Source organism: Elephantulus edwardii, unplaced genomic scaffold, assembly GCF_000299155.1.
Source record: "Elephantulus edwardii isolate Elephantulus edwardi_28Jun2011 unplaced genomic scaffold, EleEdw1.0 scaffold00282, whole genome shotgun sequence".
In the NCBI taxonomy this organism is placed as follows: domain Eukaryota; kingdom Metazoa; phylum Chordata; class Mammalia; order Macroscelidea; family Macroscelididae; genus Elephantulus; species Elephantulus edwardii.
The window spans coordinates 1,365,258-1,384,323 of NW_006400032.1; the positions used below are offsets into that span (position 1 = coordinate 1,365,258).

At 42.4% G+C, this 19,066-nt stretch overlaps 1 pseudogene; it reads right to left on the reverse strand.

The window, feature by feature from the left end:
* Positions 1-1,015: 1,015 nt before the first annotated feature.
* On the reverse strand, positions 1,016-1,504 carry LOC102877491 (annotated as a pseudogene).
* Positions 1,505-19,066: the final 17,562 nt, after the last annotated feature.

Here is a 19,066-nt window from a genome sequence, read left to right on the forward strand (position 1 = left end):
TATTCTGTCCAAAGCATCTTTAAGTATAGCAACTCAAGGCTTGAATTTGTTCTTCAGTTCTTTGAGCTTAAGAAAAGCTCAGTGAGTTTGGTCCCTTTGATTTTCTGAGTTTAGCTCTTTTCACATTTCAATATAATACTTTACTTTGTCTTCCTGTTCTGCCCTTTGAAATCTTCTGTTCAGCTTCTTAATATCTTGACATTAGTAAAACTATGTCAATTACAATGGCTAACCACAAGATAAAATACTTAGGAATAAATCTAACTAGACATACAAAATACCTATATAAAGAAAATTACAAAACACTACTATGAGAAACAAAAGGAGATCTAGAAAAATGGAATAACATACCACGATCATGGATAATAAGACTCAATATCTTGACAATGACAGTTCTACCAAGAGCAATCTACTGAATCACTGCAATCCCAATATAGATAGCTACACCATGCTTCAATAATATGGAAAAGGTAACTTATAATTTTATCTAGAAAGAAAAGAGACCCCAAATAAGCAAAACACTACTTAAAGAAAACTCAAAGTAGGAGGTATCATGCTTCTTGACCTCAAAAATAACTGGGATTCCCATAACATGTTTTATTAGTTATCCCTCTACTTTTTACAATAATGATCTTATGCAGTATTTGTCCTTATGAGACTGAGTTCACTCAGTATAATGTTCTGTAGTCTCTCCCAAATTATGTACTATTTTTTGAAATCATTGCTCTTGAGAGCTACAAGGTGACTTGACAGCGCATAACAACAGCAACTATTGGCTAACGTTTTGTTAAGGATATTTTCCATTTATGCTAACGAGAGATATTGGTCTATAGTTTTCTTTTTTGGTGATGTCTTTACCAGACTTTGGTATCAGAGTTATGTTTGCTTCATAGAATAAATCTGGGAGTAGTCTTTTTCTATTTTCTGAAAAAATGTATGTAGAATTGGTGACAGCTCTTCTTTTTTTTTTCTTTTAAGCCTTAAAATCTCATAACTTTTTTATTATAAGAGTGGCTTATCGGTAGGATTTCTGGTAACGTGCATGGGCCCCAGGGCCTCCAAACTTCTTGGATTCGCAGCGACGAGGGTCAGCTACAAGCAAGGTCCGGTCATACTGGATGAGGATGTCTTTGATTTCCTTCTTGGAGGCCTCATCCACATATTTCTGGTAATAGGCAACCAAGGCTTTGGAGAGAGACTGGCGGATTGCATAAATCTGGGCACCATGACCACCACCCTTCACACGGACTCCAATGTCCACACCGGCAAAGCGTTCTTTACCCAGAAGCAGAACAGGTTCCAGGAGCTTGTACTGCATCGTGCGGGGCTCAATCATCTCCAGAGGCCGGCCGTTCACCTTGATAAGGCCATTGCCCCGTTTGCAGTGTGCCACGGCTGTGGTGGTCTTCTTGCGTCGGAAGACTTGCACGGACTACAGCGGGCCCTTGGATGGCATGGCAAATAGCTATCAGGAGAGGTCCTCGCCGTGCAGCTCTGCGACCGGAAAAGGCGACAGCTCTTCTTTGAAGGTTTGGTAAAGTTCACTGGTAAAGCCATCTGGTTGTGCAAAACTATTCTTCATTGTTCATTAAATGTATAATAAATAAGGAGGTGTGGAAATATGCTAGTTGTATCTTGAATCTGGAGCCCAGTCATTTTGAGTACTTCTTTTGAAAAGGACAAAAATAGGAGAAAAATAACCTTAAAAAGTAAGAGCAAAACAGAAAATTATAAATGCAACTATTATAATAATGAAATCAAAGAGTTAAATGGTATATTCATCACTGTATCTCAGAGGTCAGCAGTCCAAAGTCAGTTTTACTGAGTTAAAATCCAAGGGGTGAGCAGGAGTGCATTGCCTCTGAAGACTCTATGGAATTCTGCCTCCTCGCTTCTCAAGGCTGCCAGCTCCCCTTAGCTTGTGGCTGCACCACTCCAATCTCTGACTCCATCTTCACATCACTTTCTCATCTTCAGTCAAACTTCCTTCTAATTCTGTCTTCTAGAAACACAGTTATAAAGACTGTTTTTAATACCCACTCATATAACCAGGAGAATCTCCCAATTTCAAGATCTTTAATCATATCTACAAAGTCCTTTTTTGCCCTGTGAAGTAAATACAAATTCCAGGGATTAAGATGTGGGTATCTTTGAAGTTCACTCATTGCCGCTGCATTGGAACTGACTCAGCTGATCCTCCACCAGGTTTTCAAGGCAGTAACTCACTTGCCCATCTTTCTCCTCCTGAGCTCTTAGTGAGAAATGCTGGAAAGTCACAGCCTTTGAGTTAGCAGAGCACCCTTCTACAGACTACACTACCAGAGATGCCTGGATAGATTCTGAGAAACCATTATTCAGGCTACCACAGTAGTAAATCTAGCATTAATTATATGCAGAGACCAATGACTTGATGTTGTTGTTTTTTGTCTTGGAGTAAGTGTAACTAGGGTATTCCTTAAAGGCAAAGATGGTGAAAAGACGTCTCATTTGTGGTTATGTAGCAGCTGTTGTTTTGGCCAATTTTTTCTTCTGAGGCACCTGGGTAGACTCCAACTTTTCAATTAACAACCTAGAGTTGCCCCAGTATGACTTCATATGATCCTTACTGAAAACACTGCAATTCTAACTTGTGGCGACCTTTCATGTCTAAGGTTATAAACTTTATAGAAGCAGATTGCCTCTTCTTTCTTTCCCAGATAAGTTAGTGGATTCAATCCACCCACCTTTTGGTTGTTGTTGTTGTTGTTATGTGCCAGCAAGTTGTTTGCGACTCATAGCGACCCTATGTACAAGAGCTCTAAACACTCTTCTATCCTGTGCCAACCTAGCCATCTCAAACGCACTTATTCCCACTGCTCCAGTCACAGAATCGATCCCTCTCATCTAAGGTCTTCCTCTCCTTCGCAGCCCCTCCACTCTGCCAAACATGATGTCCCTCTCCAAGGACCAGTCCCTCCTTGCAACATGCCCAAAATGTGTCAGACGAAGCTTCAGAATCCTTGTCTCCAAGGAGCATTCCGGTTTCCCCTTCTCCAGGACAAACCTATTTGTTCTCCTAGCAATCCACGGTATATTCACCACTCTTCTCCAGCACCACAGCTCAAAGGCATCAATTCTCTATCAACCCTATTCACTGTCCAACTTTCTGATGCATAGCACATAATTGCAAAGACTATAGCCCCGATTAGGCGCACCTTAGTCTCCAGCCTGACCTCGTTGCTCTTCAATACTCTCAAGAGGCCCCTCACAGCTGACTTTCCCAATGCAATTCTTCTCTTGATTTCCTGGCTGTTGTTACCAAGAGTGTTGATTGTGGAGCCAAGCAAACTAAAACTGTCAACTATCTCAATCTCGTCACCATCTATAATGATGCTGCCATTTGACCCAGTGGTTAGAATCTTTGTTTTCTTGATGTTGAGTTTCAATCCATATAGGAGGCTGTAGTCCTTCATCTTCTGCAGCAAGCGCTTCAGGTCCTCCTCAGTTTCAGAGAGCAGGGTTGTGTCATCCACATAATGCAGTTTGTTGATGACTGACTCGTCCACCAATCCTGATGCCACATTCCTCTTCGTACAGCCCAGCGTCTCAGATGATCTTTTCAGAACAGAGCAAGGAGACACAACATGGTTCAAAATCAAGAAGGGGGTCCGTCAGGGATGTATTCTGTCTCCATACCTACCTTTAATGACTTGATAGAATAGAAAAAAAAATCCATGGAGAAATTCTAAGAACACACCCTCTGTTTATGAACCCCATATTTCACAGTTACTTATGACTCTCTTATCACTGCAATGATGATGAGAACGAAGGCCTTTAGCACCTGGAAGATGCCTTCTTTTGTTGTAAGTTTCCAAGGACTATCCCCCGAAAGTCTTGCAACTGCCTGTGAAGTAGAACCATCATTTACACCCCCCCCTTTTTTTTTTCAAATAGAGCAAGTGAGGCAGCCAAATTCATGTTCAGAAAGAGCCACGACCAATATTCCAAAGTGGAAGTACCTGTCCCCAGTGACACGGCCAGGCCCCAGGGAACAGAACGTCTCATCTGCAAAATCATTTGCCCCGCCACTGCTGCAGGCATTCCTCAGAAACCACCAGCTCCAAAACCGGGGTGTGGACTCTGGCCTCGGGAGGATTCCAAACGACTTTTTCTGTGACCTTTCGCCAGAGACTCTGCTGACCATGCCAAAGTCTCCCTGCTACTTGTTAACAATGGCCTAGCTATTCAGAATATGAACGTTTTCCATGAGACCTTGGACAAATCTTCGTCTGAAGGTAAAACGGATTCCTCCTAACATGCTGCCCTTCCGTTCTGGGAGCGACGGTGAGCAGCCGTCCATGAGGACCGGCACTAGCTGAGCCCCGAGGGGTTAATGACTTTCACAGAGAACAGAGTTGCAGAAGCTGCAGATTCTTTTATGCTTTGTTTCAGCTGTGCAGGAGCAAGATGGACCTGGTAAATGCCTGTAATTGCGGAGCCTGGTGATATAAGCCAGACTCAAATGGATTAAATGGCCTGGAAAAGGATTTTTTTTTTTCAGAGCCAAAATGGTTCACTCACTGCCCTGGAACATGCTATCTCCACGCCTGTGTTCACTGTTTTTCTGTACATTCTCACCTCCTTCCTAGCTGTCTGTCATCACTTAGTGAGCACTTCGTATAGTCAAGACACTGGGCTAGGTGCTGCCCACCCAAAGGCACAGTTCCTCCCAATAAACTCAAAATGCACTGCCGTCAAGTCAGAGCAAACTCATTCCTGACCGTCCAGTGAGTTTTCAGGAGGCTGTAAATGGCATTGAAGGAGATTGTCAATCTTTTCCCCAAGGGGCCACTGCTGGATTTGAACCACCAGAAAGGAATTGTCCTGGAGTTAGCAGCCCAACTGTCCATGGACTGCAACACCAGAGCTCCCCATTCCTCCCAGTGTTGCTGCTGCTCTTAGGTGTAACAACACATAGCACATGTTATGTGTAAAGGGAAGGATCATGCCACTTTATCCCACACAGTGTGAGCACCTTGTTAGTGGAGGCTGGCCCTTGGAGGAGGACATCACATTTGGAAAAGTAGAGGCTCACTGAAGGAGGGCACTCTCCTTAAATCCAACAAGATAGATTGACACAGTGACTAGTAGAATGGGCTCTGATGTGGCAGAGATGGTGAGGATGGCATTGGTTAGGGCAGCGTTCAGATCTGATGTTCATAGAGTTGCTATGAGTCATATTTGATTCAGCAGCACCTAATAACAACAATAAGAGTGTGCCAGGTATTAAAGAAAAGTGAATTTAATAAAAGTTATTATCAATAAAATTTAACCCAGACTGGGAAAAGGAAAGCAATCAACACTTCTAGTCTCAACTCATAGTCTCAGGCCAGACCTAACTCAAAGCTGATTCTCCAAGCAGGTTTTCAGAGACTAACTCGTGTGGGAAGGAGATTGTCTATCTTTCTCCTAAGGAGCTGCTGGTGGATTTTACCTGCCAGAGAGGTATAGCCTTTGGATTAACAATTCAAGTCCCTAGGTGACTACTTAGCTTAATCTGGACAACGACTAGATATTAACCAGACAAAATAAAAGAACAGGCTTTCCAGATGATGAATAGTCCTGTATGTTTGGTTGAGAGAACCAGGCAAGAATGCCAGTAGACGGTCTGAAGAGTTAGGGCCAGAACTTGGAGGGACTTTGAAGGCCACATAAAGAATTCCGGAATTCATCTCAATTAAGAGAAAGAGTTCTTGAAGGATTCCCGCCCCCTTTTTAATAGAGAAAACTGCATTCTTTTCTCAGAAACCCCAGTGGGTTTTCAGAGGCAATTGATCACATGGGAAGAGATTACCCATCCTTCTGCTGAGAACTTGGTGAATTCTAACCATATGCCATGGGGATTGCAGCTTTACAAGCCAGGCACCACAGGAGGTGCAGGTAGTTATTATGCTCAGCTGCTAACTGAAAGACTGGGAATTTGTGCATGCTCGTGCGTGCGCGCGCGGCGCGCACACACACACACACACACACACACACACACACACCGTCCTCCATCCCCATGGCATTAAAAAAAAAAAGCTTAGCAATCTTGTCCAAGCACTCATGCACTGAAAACCTCTCTGGGGCCAAGTCAGTTGGAAATGACTCAACACAATTGATGCTTTCATCACAAGAAGCAACTGAAGTGAATTGTATATCTTGTAAATTCAAAGTGCAAGAATTACTTTCTTGTAAGAATACACACATAGATAAAGAAGGGAAATAAGAAAAGATTTTGAAAATGGATGTGAATTGTATCTACATCAATACCTTTGTTATGAAATTGTACTATACTTACGTAAAGTTTACCATTGGGAGAATCAAGAGATAGGCATTACAATAACAATAATAATGATAATAATCTCTTACAATTGCACATAAGTAATTTCCAAACAAAGGTGTTTTAAAAGTGCATCCACACACAAAAATATAAAACCAGAGAGATATGAACAGGAAAATAAAAAGAAAAAATTGATATGGCACCTCCTGAAAGCTGAAAAAGTTGGTCATCTTGTGGAGTTTTGGATGTGATGAGAGCCTAGTGGCGGGTCTGTAACCTGCATTTTATTGCAAAAGAACAGGGCATGATCAGGGCACCAATATAACAAAGAAAAATAGAATGATGTGGACAGCAATGCAATTCCATTAGAGAAGAGGAAAAGTGTGTGACAAAAGGAATGGGTGGTCGTTGGGCTGTGGTTCATCAGTGGATCTGAACTTGCCGAACCCCTCACTTACCAGAAAATAATATTCTTTAATTGGTTTTATGGTATGCTTCTTCAATGCATTCTTCTCTTGTAAGAATTGCCAGAGTTCTTTCCAGCATCACTCCTTGGATACTTATGAACACACAATTATATTCTGCATTCCATAACAAGTACAAATCTGGAGTAGGACATGATTAGGCACTAATACTCAATTCATATGACAAAGCATGCAATCACAAACAATTAGAGTTTAATAGCTTCTTGAGAGGTTTTTAATAATGAGAGTGAAATAATCAAATTTGTCATTTAGAAGATTCTTCTGGCATCTGTAAAGGCAATTTATTGGATGAGGTGAAGAGTGGAGAGAGACACAATAAAGACTTTTTTTAGTAAGGTAAAGGAGAGAAAATGGGTTCCTGAATTACTAAGTAAGCAAAAATCACTACCTTAATCAACCATAAGAAAGCCTAGTATAGCCTGGCTCCTGAATCTGTTAGAAATTAACTCAGCTGTGTAACAGAAAACCCCCAAAAGAAATGGCTTAAATAAGATTAGAAATTTATTCCTCTTTCTGGTGGCCTGGTGGTAAGGGATTGTGCTGTCAACCCAAAGGGACGTGATTTGAATCCACCAGCTGCTCCGTGGGAGAAAGGCTACAGAATGTACTGCTCCTGAAGACCCACTAGAGGGTTGATCCTGACTCAAAAATACATAATAACAAAATGAAAAGCAGTCCATACACAGCCATTCAAGTCTGGTTTGGTGACTCTAGAGTCATTAGATTCCCTGACTTGTCTTGTATTTCTGATCTAGCACTAACTTCTATCCTTAAAGTCATCTCATGGCCCAAGATGACATGCCATAGAGCTCACACATCAGGTCCACATTCAGGTGGCAAAAAGGTGGACATTAACAACTCACTTTCAAGGAGCTCTGGTGGCCTAATGGAAAGAAGTTTTGCTGCAATCCCAATGATGCATGGTTCGAGTCCACTAGATGCTCCATTGGAGAAGGAGGGTCAATCTTCTCCTGGACCAGTTGGATATGATTCTACGGTACACAACAAGGGGAAAAAAACCCACCCAAAAACTCACTTCCATGATGAAACAGTAACTTTAGTTTTATTTTATTATGGCAAATATATGTATATATGACAAATAACTTTAGAAGCCACAGACTCCCAGAGTGGAGTCATTCAGGAGCCTGGCTGCATTCTCTTCCCCTCCCCCTGTGGGGTTTTAAACTATCACCTTTGAGCAGCTTTAAACCCTAGGCAAAGCCTCAAGGACCCCGCTCTTGAGGGGAAAGAGCAGTACTACACATCAAACATGACCCCAGAAAAGCACATAACCCCAAAAACTTCACTTTCCTTGCCCATCTGGACCACCATGCACAAGCAGCGAGAAGCCACAGACACCCAGAGTGGAGTCATCCAGGAACCTGGCTGCATTATGCTGGAAAGCAGGTGTGGCATCCACTTTCTACACTAGATACCTCTGAAAACTCTACAAACTCTAAACTACAAACTCTCTATAAATGTAAAGAAATAAAGGAATAGAACAGGGTTATGTACAGAAATTAGTCATAGAACAGAGTTCAGGTCTTTTGTGCAAAACTTACTCTCAGTCATATTCAACTTGACAACATTTAAGCACTCCTAAGTGAAACTAGTGCTATTATGTCTGGAGGAATACTCTTCCATTTTGTACATCACACTTTGTCAATATTCAGTATAAAGTAACCTGTGTTGCTGTGATACTGAACCTTGTACCACTGGAGCATCAAATACCAGAATGACTTCCCAATGTGGACAGTGTTTGGTGGAGTTCCCAGCTGTGAAACAGGTTTGGAAGCAGAAGTGGCATCCACTTCCTAAACTACTTCGCTCTGTAAACTCTATGAACTTGTAGAAATGACAACAGTTATGGAAAAGAATTAGGTCTTTTGTTCATAGAGTCACTATGAGTCAAGCTCGACTCAATGGAAATCAAAACAACAAGACAAAATATCAGCCATTTTTATATGTGCAATTCAATTATATTGATTACATTTTTATCATGTTGAGCAAAGCATTGTTGTTGTTGTTAAGTGCTGTCGAGTCGCAGGCGACTCATAGCGACCCTTTGAAGAAGAGTCCTCAATGCTTGGGTACCTTTCATCCTCTTTCTAGGTTCATAGGGTTTCCGGAGGCAAGCTATTATGGAAGTGGATGCCACTCCTCCTTCCAAGCTTGTTTTAATCGGGGAGCTCCACCCCACTCTCTGTGCACATCGGGTAACCAATCATTAACGCATTTTAGTGTCACAGTGTTCAGCCTTACAGCAACCACAAGTGACCACTGTACAGCAACGCGTATACCAGGGCTATATGACCCAGAGGAATGTCTGAACAAAAACAATTAAAGACAGACCCAAGGGCCGTGGATTAAAAGTCACCCACCTTTGGCTTGGTAGCATCACTTTCTGTCCACTGGGCCAGCTGATCTCTCTCTCTCTCTCGAGCAAAGCATTATTACTATTTTTTTCCAAATTATTTTACCACCATGAACAGAAATATAACAACTTCCTAAGCAATGACTCTCCATTGCTCTCATCATCTTTGGCAATAACTAATAAATTTTAATCTCTATACATCATTTTTTTATTTTTTTATTTATTTTTGTGTGAGTGTACCATCAAATCAGATCTGACTGGTACAGGAGGAGATTGTCCCTCCTTTTCCCGGCAGAGCATCTGGTGGATTCGAACCGTGTGCCTCTGGGACTGTAGTTGCAGCTCCTTGCCACTAGGCCACCAGAGCTCCCCTATATACATCATTGATATCACATGTATGCAAGATCAACAGAGAACTGCCTGAAGTGCAGGGTGGGTTTAGAAGAGGCCATGGTACTAGGGATATTATAGCTAATGTCAGATGGATCTTGGCTGAAAGCGGAGAGTACAAGAGGAATGTCTATCTGTGTTTCATTGACTATGCAAAGGCATTTGGCTGTGTGGATCACAACAAACTGTGGCTGTCTCTCAGAAGAGTGGAAATCCAAGAACACTTGACTGTGCTTATGTGAAACCTATACTTGAACCAGGAGGCAGTCATCAGAGCAAGAAAACACTGCAAAATTGGGAAGGCTGTGTGCTAGGGGTGTGTCCTATCTCCATATCTTTTCAATCTATATGTGGAACAGATTATCTGGGAGGCTGGGCTCTATGAGGAGCAATGTGGCATCAGGATTAGAGGTAGACTCATGAACAATCTGCATTATGTAGATGACACAAGCCTGCTTGCTGAAACTGAGGAAGATCTGGAGTGCTTGCTGCAGATAGTCAAGGTCTGCAGCCTGCAATATGGATTGAAGCTCAATATCAAGAAAACAAAGGTTCTCACAAGTAGGCCAACTGGCAGTATCATGATAGATGCTGATGAGATTGAGGCTGTTGACAACTTCAGTTTGCTTGGCTCTACAATCAACACTCTTGGCACCAGCAGCCAGGAAATTAAAAGACGTTAGGAAAGTCTGCTGTCAGAGACCTCTCCAAAGTACTGAAGAGCAACGATGTCAGTCTGGAGACTAAGGTGCACCTGATACAGGCAATGGTCTCGGCAATCACTTGCTATGTGTCAGAGAGATAGACAGTAACTAGGGAGGATAGAAGGAGAATTGATGTCTTTGAGCTGTGGTGCTGGAGTAGAGTATTGAAAATACCATGGCCTGCTAGGAGAAAAAACAAGTTTGTCCTGGAGAGGGTGAAACGGGGCTGCTCCTTGGAGGCAAGGATTCTGAAGCTTCATCTGACATCCTTTGGACATGTTGCAAGGTGGGATCAGTCCTTGGTGAGGGATGTCATGCTTGGGAGGGTGGAGGGACAATACAGGAGAGAAAGATCTCTATGAGATGGATTGACTCAGTGACTGGGGTAATGGGGGTAGAGATAATAAGATTGGTACAGAGCAGGGTTTAGGGCTGTTTTACATAGGGCACAACTTGTACATTGTGTGCAGGCAACTCGACTGCATAAAACAACAACAACAACAACAACATTTGTCTCTCCAGTTTGGAAGCTCATATGTGAAGTGGTTGAATTTTGGAAGGTGGGTTCTCTTGTTTTGGCGATGGTTGGGTATGGACTGTTTGGTTGGTTTGTTTTTTTCATTCACAATTGTGTGTGAACTGATTGGATTTTCTGGGTTTAGCTAACAATAAGCTGTGGTCTAGAAGCCTCTTGCTTAGAGTCAACGAGGACCTGGTGAGTCTAAGTGGTACAGCATTGGTCTATCAGTTTGCTATACTGAAGTAACTTGGGATTGCTGTGATGCTAAATGCTGTGCCACTGGTGTGTCAAATGCCATAATGGTTACCCATTGTGGACATTGTGTTTGGTGGAGCTCTTAGATTAAAACAGGCTTGGAAGCGGAGTGTCATCCACTTCGTAATCAACATGCCTCTGGAAACTCTCTGAACATAGAGAAACGACCATAGTTATAGAACAGGGTTCAGGTCTTTTATTCATAGGGTTGCTATGAGTCATGCTCAACTTAACAGCACTTAACAACAACTAACAACAATACATATTTGTCTGTTTCATGTAAGTGGTTTTATTTGTTGTTGGGTACCATTGAGGCAAAACCAACCCATAGTTGACCCTCTAGTGGGTTTACAGAGGCAGTAATTTGCACAGGAGTCTCTTTGTGAACCAATAACTTTTTAAAAAGCCTTCCTATAGCTCTCACACAACCTTACTGCTTATTGGCCAAAACACATGACAACATCTAATAACAAAGAAGGAAATAAAACATTTTAGTTGAGTGCCTCATTACACCTGTCACAAAATTCAGAAGAAAAATTTGATGCATAATTAGCAGTCTTTGTTTTAAATCAGTGAGACACACAGAGGGTGACAATGTACTCGTCCTCTGAATACAAGTTGAAGGATGTAGTGGACATTGGGATGTGCCACCTAAGTCCCCCATCAAAACGGACATGTTACCTCAGGTACAGGGCGCTAATGTTAGAAAGCCTTCATAAGTCAACCCCTTCAGTGACTGCTCAGATGCAGAAAGCCTCCCTTCCTAAGCTCACACATCTTCCTTAGACAGCCTACATCCAATGACCGTTAATGCAAAAATGTAAATAAATACCTGGCCATCTTGTCCCAACTGAGAACAACTCTGCAGAATCATTTTGGTTCCAGAGCTTCCCATGGCATTGCCAAGGCTACTCCTGGGTCACACTGCAGCGTGCATTTTCCCTCTGGCTTCTGCTATTTCCTCTCTCTCTGTCCATGGTATTGGTCTCAAGGTCACTCTTTAACACACATCCTGTTCAACAAGAAATGTCCCTTAGAAGTGAGGATGGTAAGACTTTGGCTCGCTGCATCAGGAAAGATCAATCATTAGAACAGGACAACATGTTTGAGAACGCCGAGGGCCAGCAACAACAAGGGAAACCTTCAATGAGGTGGATTGATACAGTAGGCACAATGGAGAACTCAAACATTCTAAAAACCATAAAGGTGTCACAGGCCTGGGCAATGCTTAGTTCTGCTATACTTAGGGTTGCCATTGTTGTTGTTGCTGGATGCTATCAAGTTGACCATGATCTGTTCCTTGTTTTGTTCTGTACCATCCGCATCATCTCCAATATACGTGAGTCCATTGTTATAGTCCCTGTGTCAATCCAGCTTGTTCAGGGTCTTCCTCTCTGTCAACGCACCCTCCACCTTAGCAAGCATGATGTTGTTTTTCAAGGACTGGTCCTTTCTTACAACATGCCCAAAGTATGTGAGAGAAAGTTTCACTATCTTTGCCTCAAAGGAGCTCTATGGGTGCACTTTCTCCAAGACATAACTTTGTTCTTTTGACAATCCATAGGATATTCAGTACTCTTCTCCAACACCACAGGTCAAAGGCATCAGTTCTTTTTCTATCATCCTTATCCCTTGTTCAACTTTCAGATGGATGACAAGTAATTGAAAAGGCCATGGATTGAATTAAGTGCAACTTGGTCTTTAAACTGCCATAGCTGCTTTTTAGAATTTGCTATTTAGAACTTTTTTAGGGAGGTCCTTGACAGCGGATATTCCCAATGTGTCTTTTAATTTCTTGACTGCAGGTACCAAGGGTGCTGATTATGGATGTACATAAGAAGAAATCACTAACGATTTCAATTCTTTCTCCATATGTCTGATACCTATTGACCCAGTGGTAAGGATTTTTGTTTTCTTAAAATTGAGATGCAATCTATTGCTGTTGTTGTTGGTACTGCCCACAATTCATAGTGACCTTATAATAACTCTGAACCATGCCCTATCCTGAGCCAGTCTCACTAACTCTGATACACACCTTTCCATTGTCCCACTTACGTCAATCCCTCTCATCCAGGTTCTTCCTTTCCTGTTTTGTCCCTCCACCCTTCCAAGCATGACATCCTTATCTAACGACTGGTCACTCCTATTAAATGGCAGCTAACAAAAATGATACTAAACTCCAACACAGAGGCTACTTCTCAGGCAACTAACCTGTGACAAAGAGGGATGCTTTATGGACCTGGGAGTCAGGCATTAGAATCTCCAGGAGAAGAGGAAGCATTCATATTCATCAAAGGCAGAGCAGGATGAAAAATGGAGATACATTGCTGTATGTATATTTCTGTTTCCCACCTATCAAGGCTGTCAGTGCTCCTGTCAGTAGCATCCTGTATGTCCTTTCCAATGTATTACTATCTACCTTGATGGTTCAGAAATCAGATACTCAACTAGAACTAGGCCAGTTCTAGTTGTTAGAACGACATGTAAAGAGAAGGAAAAGAGATGAGAAATGGATCTTCCTAGATATAAAGTATGTAGGTGCCCATGTCATTGAACATATTTTCTCTCAAATTATGCTTGGGGTCATTCCTAGCCTCTTTCTTGATTCTTGGTTTGGCTCCAGATAATGAGAAGTGGCTCTAAATGTAATGAGTTAATAGACTGTGGACTATGTTAATAAAATGGCATTTGTTTTTTCTAGCTCAAATGTCAACTTTCCTTGCTTTTCATGGTGCTTTACAGAATTTAGCCCCGTAACAGCCTCTCTCCACTGACACTCTGTCCTCGGCCATCTCTTTCGCAGAGCTTTTACAAAGCTCATCCACATAAATGCCCCTTTTGGATGGGAAGAAATCACTTGGGCTCCCAGTCATAGGTGAGGCATATGTGAGTGCGTGAGACAAGCTGGGAGGAGGCAGAGAAGTGGCAGAGGTGCTAGGACCGTATTACTCAAGCCACAAACCAGTGAGATATCCCTTATGGCATCTTTGCCATGATCTGCAAAGATTCAATTGCACTGAACATTTAATCATTAGAAAAGCATTGTTTAGGTGGCCTACTGGCAAGATGCTGCACTGCAATCCCAGAGGTACGCAGTTCAAATCCACCAGATGCTCTGCTGGAGAAGGAGGGAGCAATCTCCTCCTGTACCAGTCAGATCTGATTTGACGGTACACGTAAAAATAATACAATAAAAAAAAAAGAAAAGAAAAGCATTGTTTAATCCTTTCCATGTCTCAGATAGAACACTACTTACATAGTGAACACACTCAGCTTTTATTTTCTGTTTATTATAGTAGAGGTTGAGGGAGGAAAAATATCTGCAGAAAGAAAAGACAACTTTGCCCTCCTTTTCTAGAGGGATTTCAGATTTCAGGCTTGTGAGCAGCAGGTGTTAGCCACGTAAGCTTTGCATGCTCTGTGGCTTCTGAGGCTTTTCTGCTCATAGATCCCTCTGTCACTTCTTATTTGTGCCTGTCAAAAAATGACATTGCAGTCTTTATTCATCTGGACTTTTAAAAATGGGGCTTATGAAAGCACCGTCTTTATTCACAAAAGCACTTTTCCAGGGCAGCAATGGCTAGGGGCAGGGTGAGGCAAGCCATCTACAGCAGCTTTCTCCTGGTTTATTTTAGGTTGAAAAACTGCAAGGGGGAAAAAAAAATAATCTTCATTTGGCAAAACCAACTAAGCCCTGGTAAGTCTGTGAAGACATCAACACAGAATGCTCTTCATTGTGGAGTCTCCCATGGGCTGCCGTGGTGGATACAAAACCAACTAAGCCCTGGTAAGTCTGTGAAGACATCAACACAGAATGCTCTCCATTGTGGAGTCTCCCATGGGCTGCCGCGGCGGATACAAAACATTTGTTGTATGAATGAGCGAGGGAGTGAATGAAGAAAGAGAGGAGCGATTCAGTTACAGGGTGAGTAATTGCACGTGGGTTCAAAGAAAGTCAGTGGTAGTACAATAAAAGGAATGCACAAAAGACGTAAGTAAAAGTGGAGACTGCAGGAAGGTGTTAGGAAAGGAGGTCCCCAGGTTAGGCCAGTAGTCCTTAAGCTTGGCTGTGTGTGAGAGCCATATAGGGAGCTTTAGAATCCCATTGCCCAACCTGAACCCCAGACACTCTAAATCAAGGTCTTTAGGACGGAGCTCGAGGGAGTCTAATGGCCACCCTGGTTCAGGAGGATCAGGAAAGATTCACAAAGGAAATGGCTTTTAACTCTCCTTTAAAGATGGAGCCATGGATTGAGTCTTGTCTTTCCAAAACACAGGTTAGCCCTAGACTTCTGTACATCTAAGCACGACCCTGTTTAGAAACGGAGCTCTTCTTTGTTGTCAGTGGGTCATGGCAGAGGAGGGTAGGTCTTAAACCTAAATGTTCTGAGAAATGCCTTAAAGAAGGAACAGACCAGGCACACAGAGACACACAAGAAAACAGACTGCATGTGAGGACTGTCCACAAGTGAATGAACACCAAGAGATTCTTGTAACTACTATAAAAAAAGGCTTTCCCCTACAGTAGATACTCTGATTTGTAGTTCTAGCCCCCAAATCCCTCTTTCTAAAAAGTCATCCACTTGTGTTATTTGTGCTATGTTGTTGTTGTTGTTGCTATGTGCCGTCGAGTCGCTTGTGATTCATAGCGACCCTATCTATGTACAACAGCCCTAAACTCTGCTCTGTCCTGTACCAATCACACTGTCTCTGACATACCCATCCCGATTATCCCAGTCACTGAATCAATCCACCTCATAGGGGGCCTTCCCCTCCTGCGCTGTCCCTCCACCCTCCCAAGCATGTTGTCCTTCTCCAAGCAGATATTGTTGTTGTTGTTGTTATGTGCCGTCTAGTCGCCTGCGACTCATAGAGACCCTAAACCGTGCTCTGTCCTGTGTCAATCTTATTGTCTCTGACACACCTACCCCCATTACCCCAGTCACTGATTCAATCCACCTCATAGAGGGTCTTCCCCTCCTGCGCTCTCCCTCCACCCTCCCAAGCACGATGCCCTCCCCAAGGACTGAGCCCACCTTGCAAGATGTCCAAACTATATCAGAGAGAGCTTCAGAATTCTTGCCTCCAAGGAGCAGACTGGATTCACCCTCTCCAGGATGAACTTGTTTGTTCTCCTAGAGTTTTAAATTGTAGAAATGATCAGAAATCTGAGAATACCATGGCCCAGCATCCTCTTATTTCCTAACTACAATGCTTGCAATGCCAATCCAGACAGATGCCGAGGGCTCATAAAGTGAGGCCAGCAGTGAAGAGACTTTTTCATGGAGCATCCTGAGAAAGCAAGATCCAAGGTTATCTGGAAAGTATATCTCATCTCCGGAGCTGAAAATATATGTTGAGACTATTTTATTTCTGAAATATAGAACCTGTGGAAAAGATGGAAAGCGTAAAGAAGTCCTTCTTGGGATACTCTCTCAGATGTCTGACAACCCAAGCTTTACTGCTAATTCTTCAATCAGTGACTAGAGGACCTGCTTTTGGAACCATGTGCATTTCTTAAAAGCTGTACCTAATCCCTAGGAAAACCCTAACCTCTTGCTTTGAGTTGATTCTGAATCTCAGAAACTCACAGATTAGATGCATCTTAGCTTTTAAACTGACATCCTTGCTCTTTGCCACATTAAAGAGATCCTTGACAACAGATTTACCCAATACAATTCGTTGTTTTATTTCCTGACTGCGATTCTCATGCTTGTAGGTTCAAGTTAAATGAAGTCCATGGCAATTTCAATCTTTTCTACATCTATCATGATGTTTCCTATTTGTCTAGTTGAAAGGGTTGTTATTTTCTTTATGTTAATGCATAGTTCTCACTGATCTTCTTCGGTAAGTACTTCAAGTTCTCTTCATTTTTTAGCAAATAAAGTTTCATAATCTGCATATCATAGGCTGTTGATAAGTCTTTGCCAATCCTGATGCTGCCCATGTTCTTCCCGATATAGTCTAGCTTCTTGAATTATTTATTCAGAACAGTATAGCATGCTTCAACACTCTTGGTACCAACAGCCAGGAAATTAAAAAAAGGGAAAGTCTGTTGTCAGAGATCTCTCCAAAGTACTGAAGAGCGACAATATCAGTCTGGAGACTAAGGTTCACCTGATCCAGGCCATAATCTTTGAAATCACTTGCTATGCATCAGAGAGCAGGACAATCTATCCTACGGAGGATAGAAGGAGAATTGATGCCTTTGAGCTGTGGTGCTGGAGAATAGTATTGAATATACCATGGACTGCTAAAAGAACAAACAGGTTTCTCCTAGAGAGGGTGAAACCAGGCTGTTCTTGGATGTAAGGATTCTGAATCTTTGTCTGACCAACTTTGGACATGTTGCAAGGAAGTAACAGTTCTCAGAGAGGGACATAATTCTTGGGAGGATGGAGGGTCAGCTCAGGAGAGGAAGACCCTTGATGAGATGGATTGATTTTGTGACTAGGTAATGAGGATAGGTGTGTCAGAGACAATAAGATTGGTACAGGGTCTAGCAGAGTATAGGGATGTACAGAGGGTTGCTATGAGTTGCATGTGATTCAATGGTACATAACAACAACAACATACCATACTTGGAAAGGTGGAGGGTCAGTGTAAGAAGGGAAGACACATATCGAGATGGATTGACATAATGACTTCAGCAATGGGTTCAAGTATGTCCCAGATGATGAGGATGGTATAGAGTATACTAGGGTTCTGATATTTTTGGTTCATAAGGTTGCTGTGAGTTGTACTCTACTTGACCACATCTTAAACGAACAATACATACTGGATATGTATGGTGAAGAAAAGAAAACCCTGATTCACACATTGCCTGATGTAGTATTTCCTTGTTATGTTCAAACAATTGCTATTTAGTCCAGATACAGCTTCCAAATGAACAGAATAATATATTCTGTGATTCCCATTCTCAATGTTATCCATTATTTGCTATGAACCATGCAGTAAAAAGACTTTGTATAGTCAATAAAACACAAGCAAATATATTTATGGTATCCTGCTTTCCAGTAAGATCCATCTGACAGGAGCAAGATGTCCCTCATTCCATGTCTTCTGAATCCAGCTTTATTGTCGTTATTATGTGTCGTCAAGTCCTTTGCGACTCATGGTGACCCTTTGTACAAGAGCCCTAAACCCTGCTTAACGTCCCTGTCTCTGACATTCCTGCTCCCATTACTCCAATTACTGAATCGATCTATCTCATCGAGGGTCTTCCTCTCTTGCGCTGTCCCTCCACTCTCTCAAACATGATGCCCCTCTCCAAGGAATTATTTCTTCTTGCAACATGTCCAAAGTGTGTCAGATGAAGCTTCAGAATCCTTACCTCTGAGGAGCAGCCCAGTTTCACCATCTCCAGGACACACCTGTTTGTTCTCCTAGCAGTTCCTGGTATATTCAACACTCTTCTCCAGCACCACAGCTCAAAGACATCAATTATCTTTCTATCACCCCTAGTCACTGTCCAGCTCTCTTATGCATAGCATGCAATTGTGAACACTATGGCTCAGATCAGGCACACCTTAGTCTCCAGCCTGACATGATTGCTCTTTCAGTACTATCAAGAGGTCCCTGATAGCTAACTTTCCCAATGCAATTCATCTCTTGATTTCCTGGCTGCTGGTACCAAAAGTATTGATTGCGGAGCCAGGCCAACTAAAACTGTTAACTATCTCAATTTCCTCACCATCCATAATGACGCTGCCAATTGGCTCAGTGGTGAGAATCTTTGGCTTCTTAATGTTGAGCTTCAATTCGCATTGAAGGCTGCAGTCTTTGACCTTCTGCAGCAAGCATTTCAAGTCTTCCTCAGTTTCAGCAAGCAGGGTTGTGTCATCTGCATAATGCAGGTTGTTGACGATTCTTCCACCAATCCTGATGCCACATTCCTCCTCATACAGCCCAGCATCCCAGATGATCTGTTCTGCATACAGATTGAAAAGGTATGGAGACAGAATACATACCTCACAGACCCCCTTCCCAATTTTGAACCATGCAGTGTTTCCTTGCTCTGTTCTGATGACTGCCTCT